We start from the raw sequence: 19,549 nt of genomic DNA on the forward strand, positions 1-19,549 counted from the left end.
CATGACCTGAGCCGAAGGCAGTCGCTTAACCAGCTGAGTCACCCAGGTGCCCCAGGAGAGCCTCTTGTGTTCTCACGTCTGACATCCACCCCTACCTCTGCCCTGTAACACTCACACACACACAGTTTTAAGATTGATGGCACTGCTTCACCCTCTTCCCCTCTTCCCTATTTGCTTTCCGCCAGAGGTAAAGGCCTGGAGACCCTGGGTAGGTTGTTGGTTCCCGTATTTCCTCTGACTCCCAGCTCGGGAACCCCTCATGCAATCCAGAGTCAGGTTCTGCAAGCAACAGAAGGCAATTCTGACAGATGTAAGCAAAACAGAATGCACAGAATGAATCGAGGGAGACTTGGAGATGCAGGCCTGGAAAATAGTCACAAATAGGCCACTGCAGCACCGATGTGGTCAGTCAGCATGGGGAGTGGGATACCACCCCTGGGCCTCCTGTTAGCCCTGGACTCTATTAACATCGGTTCCTGGACACCTTGGCTGCCCCAGGACGTGGATGGTGCCCTCGATACTGCTGATGACCTAGAAAGGATTCTTCGTACCATTAGCTCCCACTTCGGGTTCTGGGGAGGACGCAGCTGATTAGCTACTGATCTGTGTCAGATAGTCTGAGTCTATGCCCTATGTGCAGAGAAAGCTGGAAAAGGGAGTATCTGGCCATTATGGCTTCCATAGTGGAAAATGATCATCTCTGCCTTCCACCAAGAGTCATAGACAAGTTCATATGCTTGACAGCCTTAAAAGAAAGTCAAAGCTCCCTTTTACCCATCTTCACCTAGATTTCTCCCAGCCTCTGTGTTACTGGGCTAGTCACTGCCCAGACATTACATTTCTTTGCAGTGCACCACAGGGTTCCTGAAGATTTAAAGAAACAAAAAAATTTTTTAAAGATTTTATTTATTTGACAGAGAGAGACACAGCGAGAGAGGGAACACAAGCAGGGGAAGTGGGAGAGGGAGAAGGAGGCTTCCTGCAGAGCAGGGAGCCCGACATGGGGCTCGATCACAGGACCCCGGGATCATGACCTGAGCCGAAGGCAGATGCTTAACGACTGAGCCACCCAGGCGCCCCTTAAAGAAAAACTGTCTTAAATAATCAACTGAAAAATGACTTCTGGCATTGGCAATGAGTGACGCTTGCTTGGATGGAGATGATTCTGTGTGTGTGCGTTGTGTGTGTGTGTATGTAAAATAATTTTATTGCATCCTTACTAGATTTGATGATACCATTGTTGTTCGGTTTTTTGTAATTTATTTTTTCATAAAGGTAATACCTCCCTCAAATACCAAAACAGTATTAAAAGGTTCATGCTTAGAAGTCTTGTTTGTACTTATGCCCCCATCCAGCCCATTACTTCCCCAACAGCCTTTTTTTTTTTTTAAGATTTTTAATTTATTTATTAGAGAGAGAGAGCATGAGCAGGGGGAGGGGCAGAGGGAGAAGGAGAAGCAGGCTTCCCGCTGAGCATGGAGTCTGATGTGGAGCTTGATCCCAGGATCCTGAGATCATGACCTGAGCCGAAGGCAGACAACCGACTGAGCCACTCAGATGGCCCCTCCCCACCTGCCTTCTATAGAGAACCACTTTTATTCATTGGTTGCGAATACTCCCAGTGTTTATTTATGCAAATAAAAGTAAATATGGTATGGAATATACAGAATGGTGAGTATAGGTAATAATACTGTCTTGCATATTGGGAAGTTATTAAGAGTGTAGATCTTAGAAATTCCCATCATAGGGCACCTGGGTGGGTGGTACAGTCAGTTGAGTCTCCAACTCTTGGTTTCTGCTTGGGTGGTGATTTCAGGGTCCTGGCATCCAGCCCTGCCTCTGGCTCTGTGCTCAGTGCAGAGTCTGCTTGAGTTTCTCTCTCCCTCTCTCTCTGCCCCTCCCCCTGGCATCCCCCCATGCAAGCGCACTCTCTCTCTCAAATAAGTAAATAAATCTTAAAAATAAAAAGTTCCCATCACAAGACAGTTTTGTAACTATGTGTGGTGATCATTTTGCAATATGTACAAATATTGAATCATTATTTTGTACACCTGAAACTAATATAGTATATAGAGTGAGAGGGACAAGCAGACTCCCCGCTGAGCGTGGAGCCCTCCTCTGGGCTCAATCCCAGGACCTGAGATCATGACCTGAGCCAAAGGCAGATGCTCAGCCAACTGAGCCACCCAGGAGCCCCTCCCCCTTTTTCTTACAAAAACAGGTAGCCCGTGGGGCGCCTGGGTGGCTCAGTGGTTAAGCGTCTGCCTTCGGCTCAGGTCATGATCCCAGGGTCCTGGGATGGAGCCCTGCATTGGGCTCCCTGCTCAGCGGGAAGCCTGCTTCTCCCTCTCCCACTCCCCCTGCTTGTGTTCCCTCTCTCGCTGTGTATCTCTCTGTCAAATAAATAAATAAAATCTTAAAATAACAACAACAACAGAATCAGGTAGCCCATTATTTACACTGTTCTGTTTCTGCCTTTTCTTTTTCATTTTATTTTTTAAAATTGAGATATAATTCAGATAATTGACATATAATTAGTTTCAGGTGTACAACATAGTGAGTTGATATTTGTATGTATTGTGATCACAGTAAGTCCAGTTAACATCTGTCACCACACAGAGTTACAATTTTTTTTTAAAGGTTTTATTTATTTATTCATGAGAGAGAGAGAGAGAAGCAGAGGGAGAAGCTCTGCAGGGTGCCCAACTCGGGGCTCCATCCCAGGACCCTGGGATCATGACCTGAGCCGAAGGCAGACGCTTAACGACTGAGCCGCTCAGGCGCCCCTATCTTATTCTTTTTAATAGTCTCATGGGCTATTGTATGGTTAACCAATAGTTTAACCAATCGTACTTTTTTGGGAGGGGGGTGTTGTTGCTTCGAACTGTGTTGGCGGGTGGGGATGGTCAGTGACGGTTACGGAGGTGGAGGGTGCACAGCAGGGCTAAGGCCCTTACTTGGCTCCCATTGGTGCCTCCAAGGTGAGCCTGCCCTCAGGGAACCGAGGGGAGGAGACCAGGGTGGGGTCCGCAGCAGGGGGCAGCGCGAATTTTCTAGTGAGGCACCGTTCTAGAGATGCAGCCGTGCTCGTCCTACCTCTCTCCGTGCTTGCGGGTGATCTCCACCACGCAGTCCTTGGTCTTGACCGTCATCTCTTCTGGGGCGAAGCGGTGGACGTCCGGGGACACCGGCCAGCCTTCGGCGGTGTGCGGGATCTCGGAGACGCCGCTGCGGAGCTGCGGGCTGAGCGCACTGCTGTAGGCAGATGCGGCCACTGCGCGGTGGGGGGGCCCTCGAGCGCGGCCCCGGGCATCGGGCACACGTAGCCCGGCCGGCTGATGTGGCCGAACCCCTGCGCCCCCTCCTCGGGCAGCCGGGGCAGCCCGAAGGCCTGGTCCAAGAGGCGGCTGTAGGCCGGGTACCAGTCGCGGAAAGGGTCCCAGCTGGGGCTCGGCAGGAGGGAGAAGGGCACTCCGCGCTCGGTCATGCTGGCTCGGCTCCGCGCGTCTGGCTGAGGCTTGGAGAAGTCCCAGTCTACTCTTGAGGGACTTTTATGCTTTTTTCCAGTTTTTCTATAATAAATTTCCTATACTAAAGGTACAACAAAAATGCTTGTACGTTTGTCTCTGCTTAGTTGGGCAGATGTTTCCATAGGATACATCTGGAGAAGTGGAATTGCTTGATCAAAGAGTATACACATTGAAACATTTTGAAACTATTCTTAATTGTATCACATTATACGCATAGTCATGGAAGGTGAGGGACATTTTCACCCAACACTGGGCATTTCTTAACCTTTTATGAATTGTATTTTTCATGTCTTTTGTCCGTTTTTCAACTGGGGTGCTCATTTTTTATAAAATTTGGTTTATATATGTTCTTTTTGTGTTAAGGATAATACACCCCAAGGTACTGACAAGTCAACAGTAAGCTCTGATTGATGGGAAAACCAGATACATCACTTGCTCTAAATTACATATCTAAAATGTATAAAAGGAACTCAGGGGTGCCAGGATATCCTACAAAGAGATTAGAAGCATTCTGCAGGACAGATGAAGGACAGGGAAATTCCTGTGTCCCCCAAAAGCCTCTTCTGGGACACACAGTTGCAGATAATAAATCTGTGTGTGGGCATCACATCATACCTTCTGAAACTCAATCACCTCGTCTCCAAGGCCAGTTTTCTGTGCATAAAGCTGGGGCATTTCTGCACCTCATCTAGTCTGAGCTGACTTCTTCTCAATTTGGGGATGTAATTACATACCATCTGACTACAGTGTGGTACCCCAAAGCCTGGGCCAAGAGCATTTCTTGATTTATTGCTGCATGATTCTTTATACTTTTTTTTTAAAGATTTTATTTATTTATTAGAGAGAGAGGGAGGAAGAACGAGCACCAGCGAGGGGAGAGGCAGAGGAAGAGGGAGAAGCAGACTCCCTGCAGAGCAGGGACCCCGATGCGGGACTTGATCCCAGGACCCTGGGATCATGACCTGAGCCGAAGGCAAATGCTTAACTGACTGAGCCACCCAGGCATCCCTGATTCTTTATACTTTAAAAAAGTGATAGATTAGGAGCAAATGGACAAAGGCACAGGGGAGGGTGGGACTGGAAGGGCTTTGTCACTCTTAATCCCCATTAGCTCCTCAGGAGTCCTCTCTTCCCCTCATCATTATTCAAATAATTACATAAAATGTATGTTGTTTGCAGTGAAATGTGTATACAGATCATCTTTGGAAAACTGCAATTTAACTGAACTGTAATACACCATTTAAATGAAAAGGACGCGTGTGCTATGCACTTTGCTATGCAAAGCCCCTTGTGCCTCTTCTGGAATCTCCACTGGGTGGAGGGGAATAATCTCTCTAAAAGGTGACCTGGGTTCCCCGGTTGGGCTGGGCAAGTCTGGCTCTGGGGCTCGACCAGGGTGGGGAGTGTGAGGAGGAGCCCCTTTCTTGACAAACCTTTGGGTGCCTCCAAGGGCCTTATCACCTCTTACCAGCTTCATTTGTAACTGACAAAAGGAGGTGGGGAGTATCTGCTTGAAATGATACTGTGGGCCCTGGCCTGCAGCCCTGAGCACCCTTGCCAGGCCCTGATTCCATAGGGGGATAAGAGGTACAACGGGTTCCCCCTTCTGGTGATGGATGTGTGTGGACCAGAGTCAGGCAAAGTCCCTGCCAACCATCCAGGGTGGGTTTGAAGCCTTTAGTCTCAAACTTTCCAGTCCATCGCTGCTTGTGTTTTGTTTTAGGAAGCTCATTTCAGTTCAGCTGTTTCGATGTGGATTTCAACACCATGATAAGTTAATTCCTGAATAGGAAATTTGAAAACAGTCTTTGTTCCATCTTTAAAAGTTTAACGAAAACGTATCTACCAGATATTAAATTGTTTCCCTGCTGCAAAGTTCTGCTTATTAAATTTTACAGACTTTGTGGAGATGAATTGTTCTCCAAGGACAAATAGATACAACCTGGCTTTCTATTGGGCCCTGCCCAGGCCTGAAGGGAGCCAAGGGAGTCCTCCTCCCCAGTGGACCCACCTGCAAAAAGAAGACCAGGTTAGCAGGAAACAACATGGGTAGTTCTTGATGCTGTTTGGCTCACTTTCCCCCACCCTGTGGCTTCTGACTAAACTTTTTCATTTTTCAACATATTTGTGCACATGAAAGACCCCCTTTTACACATGCAGTCACCGAGCGGGGAGAGCTGCAATGTCTGACCCTGGATCCCGCAGCAAGTTGCGACCAGCGCTGGGATTGGAGGCTGAGCCCAGAAAAGCACAGCAAGAGGGCAGGATGCCAGTAGTCTTCTGCTCCTGCCAGGAACTTGCAGCATTTTCTAGTCGTGCGAGCACCAGGGGCCTCACCACATCCCTGAACTAAGTGCTTCATGGAGACAAAGAGCACCCGAGCCTGTTGGCGCCGAAGCCCTGCGCACACACACCCATCCTTCCTCAGCTGTGGCAGGCACCCCCAGCCCCAACTCCCCACCTGCCATCCCTTCCTGGGACTCCGTGAGCCCGTCCCCCGCTTTCCCACGTCTCTGCGCTGTGCCCTGGGAATCAGCACCGTCACGGCCAGCCTGTCTGGAATGGCTAATCCTGCTTCAAGGCTCAAATGGCTCCTCCTTCCCTGAGCCCCACAGCAGGAATGGGTTGTTGGAGCAATTAATACGTTATGCATGTGTCTATCTGTCCCCACCATGGGTTCCCCGGAGGCAGGAACCATTTCTTGTACTCTTCTGTAACCCCAGTGCCCAGCGCATTAGGGCCGGCATGGTGCTCCCACTCCTTTTTGTGGTCAGTCTCCCCGTGGGCGCTGTTCCCTCTCTGAGGAGTCACAGTGCCACCCAGCGGCAGACAGGATGTACTGAGGTGCTCGCCGAGGGCCCTTCCGCTCCACCCCCTGCTGGTGAGGGTCCTTACTGCAGGAGTTGAAGGTGACTGAAGGTGACGGATGGATCCCCTTCTGGCAGAGCCTTCCTGTACTCCACTGCTAAGGTCAAAATGCGGGTATGGGGGTGGGACGGCAGAGAAGCAGGCCCGTCGCCTTTGGGATCCTTGGGCACAGGGACTTGGCTCCATGCTGCTGTATCTGCTGGAGGTGCATATGGTTCTTCTCCCTGTCCTGCTGGCCCTTCTCCCTTCCCAGGCTACTAAAATCTACTTCCGAGGCTCAGCTCAGCCACCGCCTTCTTTCCTCCCCCCTCACATACACGCCCCCACAAATCTCTAGCTTATGCAGCCCAGATTTAGATCCCAGCTTTGCACATTATCTCTTTTGAGACTACAGGCAAGTCACTTAACTTCACTGACCTCAGTTTATCTATAAAATGGGAATAATAAAACTACCTGCCGCATTGGGTTGGGAGGGATAAATGAATCCAGATAGGTAAAGTACATGCAAGTGTAGCGCCTGTTTGGTTTGTCCTTTTGTTCCTCAGTCAGATACACCACTTGGGGGCAAGCACTGTGTCTGCTCCGTTTTATCCTCACGGTGCTGGTGTATGGCAGGAACTCAAAAGGTGCTACACCCGCCAAATGCGTGGGGACTGTCAGCCTTTGATTTGGGTCTTAGTGAGAGGCAGGTGGCTGGGGAAGTCCCTTATCTTGGTCCTGGCTGTGGTACTTGCTCAGTGTGTGGCCTTGGACGTGTCACACCGTCTCTGGGCCTTGAGTAAGTGGAGGGGGTTAGGTTATACTGTTACAAGTCCATTCTGACCCTCCTGGGGGCCCAGGCCTTCTGATCTCAGAAGAGGATGCTGTTTTCCCTCTGTGAACTGCCCCTACCCTCAAGCCTTTTTTTTTTTTTTTCCTGGATTGGCAAGACTTTTAGTTACAGGATAAGTCTTCCTCCTGATCAGGGAAACAGATAAGAGCTGTATTCCAGAGAAGGAGTAATTTTGGCTTTGAGAGAGGGAGGAGCAGCTCTGTGACAAAGGGAAGGGACATTCTTCTTCCCCAGGAAGGTTCTATCTATTATAGGGTGAAGCCAGGAGCACCTTAGGTCTGGCTTCAGATGGAGGGAAAAACGGGTGACCAGCACAGCTGGGTCTAGGAGAGAATGGGGCTACACTGGTTTAGGCAGCCTCTGAGCCTGTGTATGGAGAGGAACTGATAAGAAACACTATAGCAAACATGACAGATACTAATCCTGCAGGCAAGGAGGCAAGTCATCTCTGATGAAAGGTACCAAGATTTTGGGAGCAATAGGGGCTCTGAACAGCTGAAAAATTATATTAAACAAATCTATGATTCGTAATATAACCTACAGAAAGTAGAAGTCTAAATACATGTGAATTTTCTAATTCTGAATAGATTCTTCAAAGCTATCTTCATCTAATCTGTTTTTATTCTTATTTTTTGAAGATTTTATTTATTTATTTGACACAGAGAGAGAGATAGGGAGAGCAGGAACACAAGCAGGGGGAGTGGGAGAGGGAGAAGCAGGCTCCTGGCCGAGCAGGGAGCCGGATGCGGGACTCGATCCCAGGATCCGGGGATCCTGACCTGAACCAAAGGCAGACACTTAATGACTGAGCCACCCAGGCGCCCCCATCTAATCTGTTTTTAGACCCATATCTTGAGTTCTTAATTTGTGTCATTATATTTTTTGGCTTCTGAATCTTCAATTTCTAGTTGTTCTTTAATATTTTATTTTATGTTTTAAAGATTTTATTTATTTATTTGAGAGAGAGAGAACATGAGCAGTGGGGAAGGAGAGGAGGACTCCCTGCTGAGCAGGGGACATGAGGCTTGATCTCAGGACCCTGAGATCATGACCTGAGCCAGCGGCAGACACTTAACAGACTGAGCCACCTAGGCAGCCCAAGACTTTAGTTTTAAGTAATCTCTCCACCCAACATGGGACTTGTATTCCCAACTTTGAGATCAAGAGTCTCATGCTCTACTGACTGAGCCAGCCAGGTGCCCCAACTTCTGTTTTGTTTAGTTTCCAATTTTGTATCAAAAGTTCAATTTGTAGGGGCGCCTGGGTGGCTCAGTCATTAAGCGTCTGCCTTTGGCTCAGGTCATGATCCCAGAGTCCTGGGATCGAGCCCTGCATCAGGCTCCCTTCTCCTCAGGAAGCCTGCTTCTCCCTCTCCCACTCCCTCTGCTTGTGTTTCCTCTCTCACTGTGTGTCTCTCTGTCAAATAAATAAATAAAATCTTAAAAAAAAAAAAAGAATTTGTATCCTAATGACCATACTAAGATAGTTTTTTTCTCATTTATGTCTAATGACTCCACTGTCTGGACTATTTGTTGAAAGTCTATTGTCTATTGTTTATGCTGGCTCTTGTTCTTATTCAATTTCCTTCTATGTCTGATTATCTTTGATTGTGTGCTGAAAATTGTACTTGAAAAATTAACTGGAGTAATGTTTAAGACTAGGATAATATCATCTTCTTACAGAAAGGGTTTTCATTGACTTTTGCAAATGTGGAGGGCCCTGAGGAAACCAGAAGAACCTTAAGCATTTTCAGTGCTTGAAATTTTTCTGAATCACCCAGAGTACTTGAAACTGAGCTGAAGTAGAGGAGAAAGCTAGTTTATTTTCAGTTTACTCTTACTTCCACGGTGCAGCCACTCAGGATTACAGTCCTGAGCATGGAGTGGTTTTTTAGAGTTGACCCTGCCTTGAAAAGCCCGAGATTCCAACTTACATGACCTTAGCTCCCTCAGCTTTTTAGCCACCTCTTCTGATTGCAAAAGTGGCCCCGAACTGAGCTCTCCTCTCTGGATTTTCACCTTTTCTGAGCAATCGTCTCTTGCCAATAATTGACAAGGTAATCCCTTGCTACTTGTTAGCTTTTTTCTGTTTTTAGGAAAAAGCTTTTTATATTTCATATGAATTATTTTAGTTGTCTTCAGTAGGAGGTTACTTCTGAATTATTTAGTTTACTATTTCTGAAAGTGAGAGTTCTTTACTTGGTTTAAAATTGTGTAATAGCTTGGTATCTCTTTAGAGGACTGAGGAATGCAAGAAGACTAATAGCACAGATGATCTGCAGTCATATAGTAGATACCAAAATACAATGATTTTTTTAAATTTTATTTTAATTCCAGTGTAATTAACATATAGTGTAATATTAGTTTCAGGTGGACAATATGGTGCTTCAACAATTCTAGGTGCGCCTGGGTGGCTCAGTCGGTTAAGCGTCTGCCTTTGGCTCAGGTCATGATCCCAGGGTCCTGGGATCGAGCCCTGTGTCAGGCTCCCTGCTCATCAGGGAGTCTGCTTCTCCCTCTGCCCCTCCCCTTGCTCATGCTCTCTCTCTCTCTCTCACTCTCACTCTCTATCTCTTTCTCTCTGTCTGAAATAAATAAGTAAAATCTTTAAAAAAACAATTCTATACATTACTCAGTACTCATCATCATAAGTCCTCTTAGTTCCCTTCACCTATTTCCCCATTCCCCTCACCCACCTTACCTCTGGTAACCATCAGTTTGTTCTCTATAGTTAAGAGTCTGTTTTTTTTTGGTTTGTCTCTTCTTCTCTTTGTCAAAATAAAATGATTTTGAGTATTTTTCTTATAATTCAGTACTGTGGCTGGCACTGAAAATTACATTTAACCATTTGCTCAATTTTATTTTTTAAAGATTATTTATTTATTTATTTGACAGAGAGAGACACAGTGAGAGAGGGAACACAAGCAGGGGGAGTGGGAGAGGAAGAAGCAGGCTTCCCACAGGGCAGGGAGCCCAATGGGGGGCTTGATCCCAGGACTCTGGGATCATGACCTGAGCCGAAGACAGACACTTAACGACTGAGCCACCCAGGCGCCCCCATTCACTCAATTTTAATTGTGGCTGTTTGAAATTATTCATTTATGAGGAAATTTATAATAGAATTATTGATAATTAATAGAGAACTAGTTAAATTATGCTGCTTCCATAGGATAGGATATTGTGCAACCATTAATAATGTAGGATAATACCTAATGGCATTGATGCCTAGTCACATCATATGAGAAGTGAAACTAGTTGATCACAACATGATCCCTTTTTATATATTTACATATACTAGAAATAGCACTGAAAATATGTTCACTAAAATGCTAACCGTGATTATGTTGGGGTGGTGAGATGACTAGTGATTTTACCCACTGGTTTTTGCCTTTTTATATTTTTGTAATTTCCTCAAATGAACATTTATTATTTTTGTAACAAAGTTGAATTATAAAATAAAATACTATAAATAAAATCAGATGTTTTTATTATGTTGCATTGAAATGTTTATCTACACAAATAACACACAATTCAGATTTAAGAAGTCTTTGTGAAGGGCACCTGGGTGGTTCAGTTGGTTAAGCGACTGCCTTCGGCTCAGGTCATGATCCTGGAGTCCCGGGATCGAGTCCCGCATCGGGCTCCCTGCTCGGCAGGGAGTCTGCTTCTCCCTCTGACCCTCCTCCCTCTCATGCTCTCTGTCTCTCATTCTCTCTCTCTCAAATAAATAAATAAAATCTTTAAAAAAAAAAAAAGAAGTCTTTGTGAATATCTAGTACATGTCAGCTTCTTTCACACATATATTTTCACTAATGCTTATAAGTATCCAGGAGTCAATCACAAATGAAGTAAAGGTAGGGGTGAAGCAGTCTGAGCTCTGTTCAAAAAGAAATCAAGTGAAGAGATTGACTGATGCAACATAAATGGTATGATTTTCATAGTCAGCAATGTCTCCAATGTGCTAAAGGCCAAGTAACGGACACTGTAGCCTACCCCAGTAGAAGAGATGTTGAATTATAAAAATTATGTAAATACTGCAAAAATGAAAATATGGGAATAGAAAAATAACAGCAATATTCTATACTCTACTGCAGCAACAGTTAACATATTAGAATATGCAGGCAATTGGATTATTGATTCCAACCACCTGTTCTCTTCCCTGTAAGAGGATTCTATGTGTAATCTGCAGTGCCTTCCCGAAGGTAGCGTGTACTTCCCTAACCCATTGTCAGTATGACTGCTTTGGACAGTGGAACGTGAGCAGGAGTAATATATACCACAGACAAGCAGAAACTTTAAGAACCATTAGAAGACTTGGCTCTGTCTCTTGCTTGCTTCCCTTGGCCATAAAAATGGCATATCCTAAACAGGGGCTGATCCTTCAGGTTGGCTCTGGAATGAGAAGATACATGAAGCAGAGCCATCATAGATACCAACATGCAATGTGAATGAGAAATGCGTATTATTGTAAGTCACTGGGATTAGGGTGGGGGGGTGTTTATTACCATACCAAAGGTAACCAATATGTTATTTCCTCAAAAATACAATAACAACTCTCTTAACTGAACTGTACTTTTTAAAAGATTTTTAATTTATTTAATTATTTTATTTTATTTGAGAGAGAGAGGGAGCAAGCACAGGAGGGAGGGGCATAGGGAGAGGAAGAGAGAGAATCTTTTTTTTTTTTTAAGATTTTATTTATTTATTTATTTGAGAGAGAGAGAATGAGAGACAGAGAGCATGAGAGGAAGGAGGGTCAGAGGGAGAAGGAGACTCCCTGCCGAGCAGGGAGCCCGATGTGGGACTCGATCCCGGGACCCCAGGATCATGACCCGAGCCGAAGGCAGTTGCTTAACCAACTGAGCCACCCAGGCGCCCCAAGAGAGAGAATCTTAAGCAGGCTCCATGCCCAGCATGGAACTTGATGCGGGGCTTGATCTCATGACTCTAAGATCATGACCTGAGTTGAAATCAAGAGTTAGATGCTTAACCGACTGAGTCACCCAGGCATCCCAGGATTTCTTTTTCTTTTTTTTTGTTAAAGATTTTATTTATTTATTTGACAGAGATAAAGCACAAGCAGGGGGAACAGCAGAAGGAGAGGGAGAAGCAGGTTCCCCGTTGAGCAGGGAGCCCAATACAGGACTCAATCCCAGGACCCTGGGATCATGACTTGAGCCGAAGGCAGACACTTAACCAACTGAGCCACCCAGGTGCCCTGGATTTCTTATTTTTAATTAATCTCTACACCCCCTGTGAGGCTTGAACTTACAACCCCGAGATCAAGAGTCACATGCTCCACTGACTGAGCCAGCCAGGTGCCCCTTAACTGAACTGAACTGACATTCTAGATTGATGTGTGTTCTCTTTTCCTTCTTTAAAACATATTCTTACACACACACACACACACACACATTGACAATGCCCATGGCCCACACTGAATATCCAAGGTTGGTAGGCCACTTTCCAGCATGAGTGCTCAAATTTGTCTCATTAACCAACCAAGTGATCCAAATCAAGATAGATGAGAAGGCTTTCATATGAACTAGTTTGAGGTTCTGAAGTGATTGGCTGTGACTCAGCATCACCTAGCTGTCAGGAGAGAGAGCCAAAGACCAAATTCCAACTTTACCATGTGGTAAGTATGTGACCTTCGTCGAATTACTAACACAGACACCAATATCGAGAGTTCCTCATTTTCAAAGACTCTTTCAGAGAGGAGTAAATAGTAATCTAGTCCTGAGCCAGCCCTCTGAAGGTCATTAGCACCAAGATGTCCCCCAGGACAATGTCTTCCATTAAGATTGAGTGTGTTCTGCTAAAGAGTTGTCAGGGCGGCGCGTCTCCGGTGAGGGAGGAGGCATCCAACTCTCTGCTCTTCGTAGATATTCCTGCAAAAAAAGGTTTGCCAGTGGTATTTGCTCAGCATGTGAGGGCAGCAAGTGACTGTGAATGCCCCTGCCAGCTCCGTGGCCCTTTGCCAGTCAGGAGGCTATGTTGCCCCTATTGGAACACAGCTCTGTGCTTTGAATTGGAAGATCAGTCAGTGGTCGTCCTGGCCACAGTAGGTAAAGACAAGAAAAACAATCCGTTCAATGATGGGCATGTGGATCCCGCTGAGAGATACTTGACTGGCAATATGGCTGAGGAGACAGCGCCGGCCGTTCTGGAGCGGCGCCAGGGGTCCCTGTGCTCCCTCTTTCCTCACCACTGTGTGGAAAAGTACTTTGCCCGAGTGGACATCTCCAGTGGTTTGGATTGGCCCCTGGACCACAATATCTACGACATGGACAGCCTGTCCTGCTCCATGGGCGCCTTTGACTAGGACCTGCAGACAGGAAAGATCTCCTACCACAGAAGTGTTCACAAGCTGGAGAAAGGAGAACGAACCCCAGAGGGAATGTGCATTGATGCTGAGGGGGAGCCCTGGGTGGCCTGTTGCAGGGGAGGAAGAGTGGTTCGTTTAGACCCTGAGACAGGGGAAAGACTCCAAACCGTGAAGTTACCTGTTGATAAAACAACTTCATTTTGCTTCAGAGGGAAGAACTACTCTGAAATGTCCGTGACCTCTGCCCAGGATGGAAGGGACCCCAAGGGTCTTCTGCTGCAGGCTGAAGCTAGTGGAATTTTCAAGATACCTGGCCTGGGGGTCAAAGGAATTCTTCCCTGTCCCTATGCAAGATGGGTGGCAGGCCTTCTTTCTACTGGAGGAACTTTTTTTTTTTAAAGATTTTATTTATTTATATGAGAGAGAGAGCACACAAGCAGAGGGAGTGGCAGAGAGAGAGGGAGAAGTAGACTCCTTGCTGCGCAGGGACCCCAATGTAGGGCTCAGTCCCAGGACCCCGAGATCATGACCTGAGCTGAAGGCAGATGCTAACTGATTGAGCCACCCAGGCACCCCTAGAGGAACTTTTGAAGACGTGTAGAAAATTCTTGAGCTAAAATTTCAGCCTAGTTACAAAAAAAAAAATATTATTAGCAGCGTTCAATTTTTATTTACAATTTTTTAAAAGATTTTATTTATTTGTCAGAGAGAGAGATACAGAGCACAAGCAGGGGGAGCAGCAGGCAGAGGGAGAAGCAAACTCCTCACTGAGCAAGGAGCGCGATTTGGGACTCAATCCCAGGACCCCAGGACCATGACCTGAGCCGAAGGCAGACTCTCAACTGACTGAGCCACCCAGGCAGCCCTATTTACAATTTTTAAACGGTAGAGCATTTTAGTAAGGGGTGACAGATGGTTTTGATAACACACGACAACACCTTCTGCCAAGGTATTATAGAAATGTAAAGATTTGGTCAGCTGTCAACCAGCCTCTTGATTCTTTGCAATTGCTAGAAGGGGAGGGCAAGGGACCACATTCGTCCTGCATTCCATACTTATTATACATATCTAAAGCTTCGAAAAACTAATAAATAATGGCCTAGTTAACAAAAATAATAGTCTAGACCTTAAAAGCCTCTCATATTATAGGATATTCTCTAAATTGTCTCAGTTTGAAAAACAAACTTTTGAAAACATCTTATTTTTTAAAATGGAGGATGTCATACTTAAAAATAGAGAGATTCGTATAATCATCCTTCAAATACTCATCACACAGCTTGACCAATTATTAATTGTGGCCAATCTTGCTTCCTCTTTACTCTGCCCCCCCAACACACACACACACACACACACACACACACACTCTCAGACTTCCTCTCTGTTTCCTCCTCAACCTCTGCTGCTGGATTATTTTAAATTAAGTTCTAGACATTATGTATCTAGAAGAAAAGGACTCTTTTTTTTTAAAAGATTTTATTTATTTATTTGACAGAGAGAGACACAGCGAGAGAGGGAACACAAGCAGAGGGAGTGGGAGAGGGAGAAGCAGGCTTCCCGCTGAGCAGGGAGCCAGATATGGGGCTCGATCCCAGGACCCTGAGATCATGACCTGAGCCAAAGGCAGACGCCCAACGACTGAGCCACCCAGCCTCCCTGAAAAGGACTCTTTTTTTTAAAAAAAAGTTTTTACTTATTTAAGTAATCTCTACACTCCATGTGGGGCTTGATCTCACCACCCTGAGATCAAGAGTCACATGCTCTTCTGACTGAGCCAGCCAGGCACCCCAGAAGAAGACTCTTTTAACACAAACACCATACCATCATCTCATCTTTGAAAAAACAATAATTTGCGGGGCGCCTGGGTGGCTCAGTCAGTTAAGCTACTGCCTTCGGCTCAGGTCATGAGCCTGGAGTCCCAGGATCGAGTCCTGCATTGGGCTCCCTGCTCAGCCTGCTTCTCCCTCTGACCCTCCCTCCTGTTGTGCTCTCTCTCTCGCTCTCTCTCTCTCATTCTCTCACTCTCAAATAAATAAAAGAAATCTTAAAAAAAAAGAAAAAGAAAAAACAATCATTTGCTTAAAACATCTAATATCCAGTCGAGGATCAAATTTCCCTGATAGCCCCCAAATGTTTTAGTTACATACTACATTCTGTGACATGACTCTTACATTTCTCTTAATCTATCAAAGTTCCCCTCTTTTTTTTAACCTAAGCAACCAGTATGGATCCTTTGTCCATTACCTAATCAGTTGTGACTGTGTCACAAGTCCCAGGGTCATTTGCTTTTCCCACCCTCTAGTAGACAGTGCTTTGGGCTGTTACAGCAGCTTCACACCTCCATAGAGCAGCCAAGTGGGTCCCCATTTCCACCTACGATAAGTGCACCCCATGCAAACCAATTGCCTTGAGATCTTCTTGATGGCAAGTAGGGAATTGGAATTCTCAAGACTTTCTGGTTTTGTTGTTCTCAAAAAATGAGTTTTTCAAGAAACCTGTTGGATGACTCACCAAGAAGCTCTAGGGGACATCAAAACACTGAAGTCATTTCACAACATGTGGAATGGATAGAAGAGACATTTATAGATTGAGATTTTACTTTATAAAATATGCATGTAAAAATATTAATAGTTAAGTTAATAAACTAGGCGTAACTATTTCTTCTACATCTCAAAGGTTTTACATATTCACGATAAGCAAAAGTTGGAAAAATTGAGATATTTTGGTAAGGAGTTGCCACGCATTGGGTTATATAAGGTGCTTTTTTAGTTACAAAAGGAGACTCATTTCCTCAGAAGACTCTGACTCCCCTTGTCCTTCCACATTTTATTTTATTTTTTTTTTTACTTTGTGAAGTCACTCCTCTTTCCATTGCTCTTGATTAGGTTTCCCACTTCGACCACACGGAGAACTTTCTGGATATGCTCTGGATTTGGTCCTTGGTTACAGACCATCCTCAGGTACCCCTGGCTGTGCCCCGTTTTACCTGAAGTTCTGCTGGCTTCTTGCTGATACACTTCCCCTAGTTTTATACACACTCCATGATACATGGGGGCGATTGCTCAAGTGCAGAAGATGAGGCAAACACAGCTCCCAAAGACCTCCAACCTTGGGAGTTGGGGAGTTAATTTCCTTGCCATCATCTCCCTTGACCAGGAAGGGTAGTCCAGTGGCTTCTACTTGGCAGTTCCTATGATGAGAGACTGACTCTTTAAGCCCACGGCAGCTCCGTGGTAGTCAGTCCAGTCCATCTGTTCTACCTACACATTCAGAAACCGGGGACATGATCCTGATGATTGCTGCTTCACAAGGCCTGTTGTTGACCCTGGTCAAAGCTTCAGGTGTCACCTGATGCTGTCAAGGCCCTGATTCGTGGGCCAAGTTGGTGGTCTGAGTATTAAGGAATGAGTTCCATCTTAGAGGGAGGGTCAATGTTGACTGAAAGTTTGGGGGGATTCCTCTTTACCTGGCACAGTTACCTGGCAAAATTACACAACAGGTTCCTTGGTGAAAGACTAGGAGGAAGGTATATAGTATACAGTTGTGCTGTGAAAGTTGGTCAGGGGCCTCTTAAGTATGGAAACGGGCCTACCTGGGGCTGCAACTCTAGTAAGGTTGGGCCTCTAGTCACCAGACCTAGAGGACAGGTACAGTTCATATGCCGTTGGATGATGCCGTTGGATATTTTCTGCTCTCTACTTTAGGGCACCTGGTGTTTGCCCTTCTTGTCCCCTTGCACTTGGGTAGGGAACTACCTGGCTACTTCTGGCCAATCGGTTCTGATCAGAGGATATGTACCACTTCAGGACCTAAACATCTAATTGCCAATTTGTCACCTTCCAGAACAATCCATCTGCTGGTGAGTCTGGCCATGTTCAAGATCATGGCTGCTCCATCAGCCTAGATCACAGAGCGAGAAAGTCAAGTGAAAGGGGCCCAGCAACCAGCAATAGACATATAGCATGAACAGGAAGAAAGTTTTGTTATTTTATGTCATTAAGATTTTGACATAATCTAGCATAGTTTCTTTTGGGTTTTTTTTTTGTTTTTATTACTCAAAAAAGCTTCATTTTAAAATTTAGCTTTCTGACTCTGAGCTTGTGCCTTCAATACTTTCACAACGATTGTCTGCTTCTCAGGAAGGAAAGCACACTTGATCCTGTCACACACACACTTAGCACACAAGGAACCACTCTAGGCACTGCTGACGTGTTTTTTTGTTTTAGACAAGCTTATAAGGATGGTAGGCCTCACAGCACAAACTCCTTGAAGTCAGCCCGGGCACATGCCACACGTAGATTTTGGTGCTTTCCCGACCTTCCTGGTACGAAGGTAAATGATTTCTATTACCAGGGGTTCAGGACAGCCTAGTTTTGTTAGAGGCTATCCTGTAGGACAGCTTACGATGGTAGGTCAAACGATGGACCATTCCGAAAGCCTACAGACATGTTCCCCAGAAGAGAGTCAGCATACTTTGACTGACATGGAAACTGATGTTGAGAGATGAAGTGTGCCTTAACAAAGCCTGCCTTCTGTGGCCTTGACTTAGGAGTCAACTGATGGGGCAAGAAAGCTGATTATGGAAGCTGTTTCACACTGATACTATTGAGAAAACCATCACCTACAATTACTTAGAAGGTAGATCATGAACCTAGTAAGCCTGTAGCTCCAGAAGAGTCTAGAAAACCAAATGTTAGTAGCTTTTGTTGGTTGGTATTGACTGCGTATAGCAAGATACTTCAAGAAAGAGACATTCTCAGGGAATAATGGACTGATTTATTGTCATTGGGATGGAAGGGAATAGAAAGGGCTTTGGCAGTCTTGCTTCCATCCTGAGGCCTCTCCCTTTGGTTTGGAGATGGATCATCATCTCCCCTTTGTTTTCATGAGTGTGTGTGTGTCTGTGTCCTAATTGCCTCTTCTTATACAGACACTAGTCACACTGGACTAGAGTCCACCCCAATGACCTCATTTACTCTTATTATCTCTCTCTCTCTTTTTTTTTAAAGATTTTATTTATTTATTTGAGACAGAGAGAATGAGAGAGACAGAGAGCACATGAGAGGGGGTAGGGTCAGAGGGAGAAGCAGACTCCCGGCCGAGCAGGGAGCCCGATGTGGGACTTGATCCAGGGACTCCAGGATCATGACCTGAGCCAAAGGCAGTCGCTTAACCAACTGAGCCACCCAGGCGCCCTATCTCTCTTTTTTAAAAAAAGATTTATTTATATATTTTAGAGAGCGAGAGCGAGAGCATGCACAGCGGGGGAGGGGCAGAGAGAGAGGGAGAGAGAGAATATCAAGCAGACTCCTTGCTGAGCACAGAGCCTGACAAGGGCTTGATTTCACGACCCTGAGCTCATGTCCTGAGCTGAAATCAAGAGTTGTATGCTTAACTGGCTGAGCCACCCAGGTGCCCCTTAATTATCTCTTTCAAGACCCTATCTCCAGGGTGCCTGACCAGCTTGGTCAGAGGAGCATATGACTCTTTATTTCAGGGTTGTGAGTTTGAGCCCCCTGTTGGGTGTAGAGATTACTTAAATAAATAAAACTTAAAAAAAATAATAAAGACGCTGTCTCCAAATATTCTGAGGTCCTGGGGGTTAGGACTTGGACATATGAATTTGGGGTGAGGGTGGTACAATTCAACCCACAATACCCTCCCGCCAAGCTTGATGGGTTCAAGGTACCTGGGATTAAATAGATAGTTGGAGATGAGAAGAAAGAACTGTGGGAATGCTTTTCAGCATGGCCAGCAAATTCTTATTGGCTTCTGAATATTGTGGTTGATACAAGTTAGAGACTCTAAATCTCATTATCTTCCACTTACAAATGACAAGGTTTGTTCTTGAAGGAACTTAAACCACAGCCAGATCATTTTGATCCTATGAAGGCTTGGTTTTAGACTTTTTAGAGTGGGTCTATTTCAATTTTGCCCTTAGTCCTAGGGTGTAGTCCTTGGTTCCAGGAAGTGGTCCTTACTTTTATTTATTTTT

At 45.5% G+C, this 19,549-nt stretch overlaps 3 pseudogenes; 1 reads left to right on the forward strand and 2 right to left on the reverse strand.

Moving 5' to 3' along the window:
• Positions 1-2,938: 2,938 nt before the first annotated feature.
• LOC118020556 lies at positions 2,939-3,487 on the reverse strand (annotated as a pseudogene).
• Positions 3,488-13,017: 9,530 nt separating this feature from the next.
• LOC117998299 lies at positions 13,018-16,544 on the forward strand (annotated as a pseudogene).
• A 1,081-nt stretch (positions 16,545-17,625) lies between these two features.
• On the reverse strand, positions 17,626-18,041 carry LOC117998305 (annotated as a pseudogene).
• Positions 18,042-19,549: the final 1,508 nt, after the last annotated feature.

The sequence above is a fragment of the Mirounga leonina genome, unplaced genomic scaffold (assembly GCF_011800145.1).
Source record: "Mirounga leonina isolate KUSES-001 unplaced genomic scaffold, KU_Mleo_1.0 Mir_114, whole genome shotgun sequence".
NCBI lineage: Eukaryota > Metazoa > Chordata > Mammalia > Carnivora > Phocidae > Mirounga > Mirounga leonina.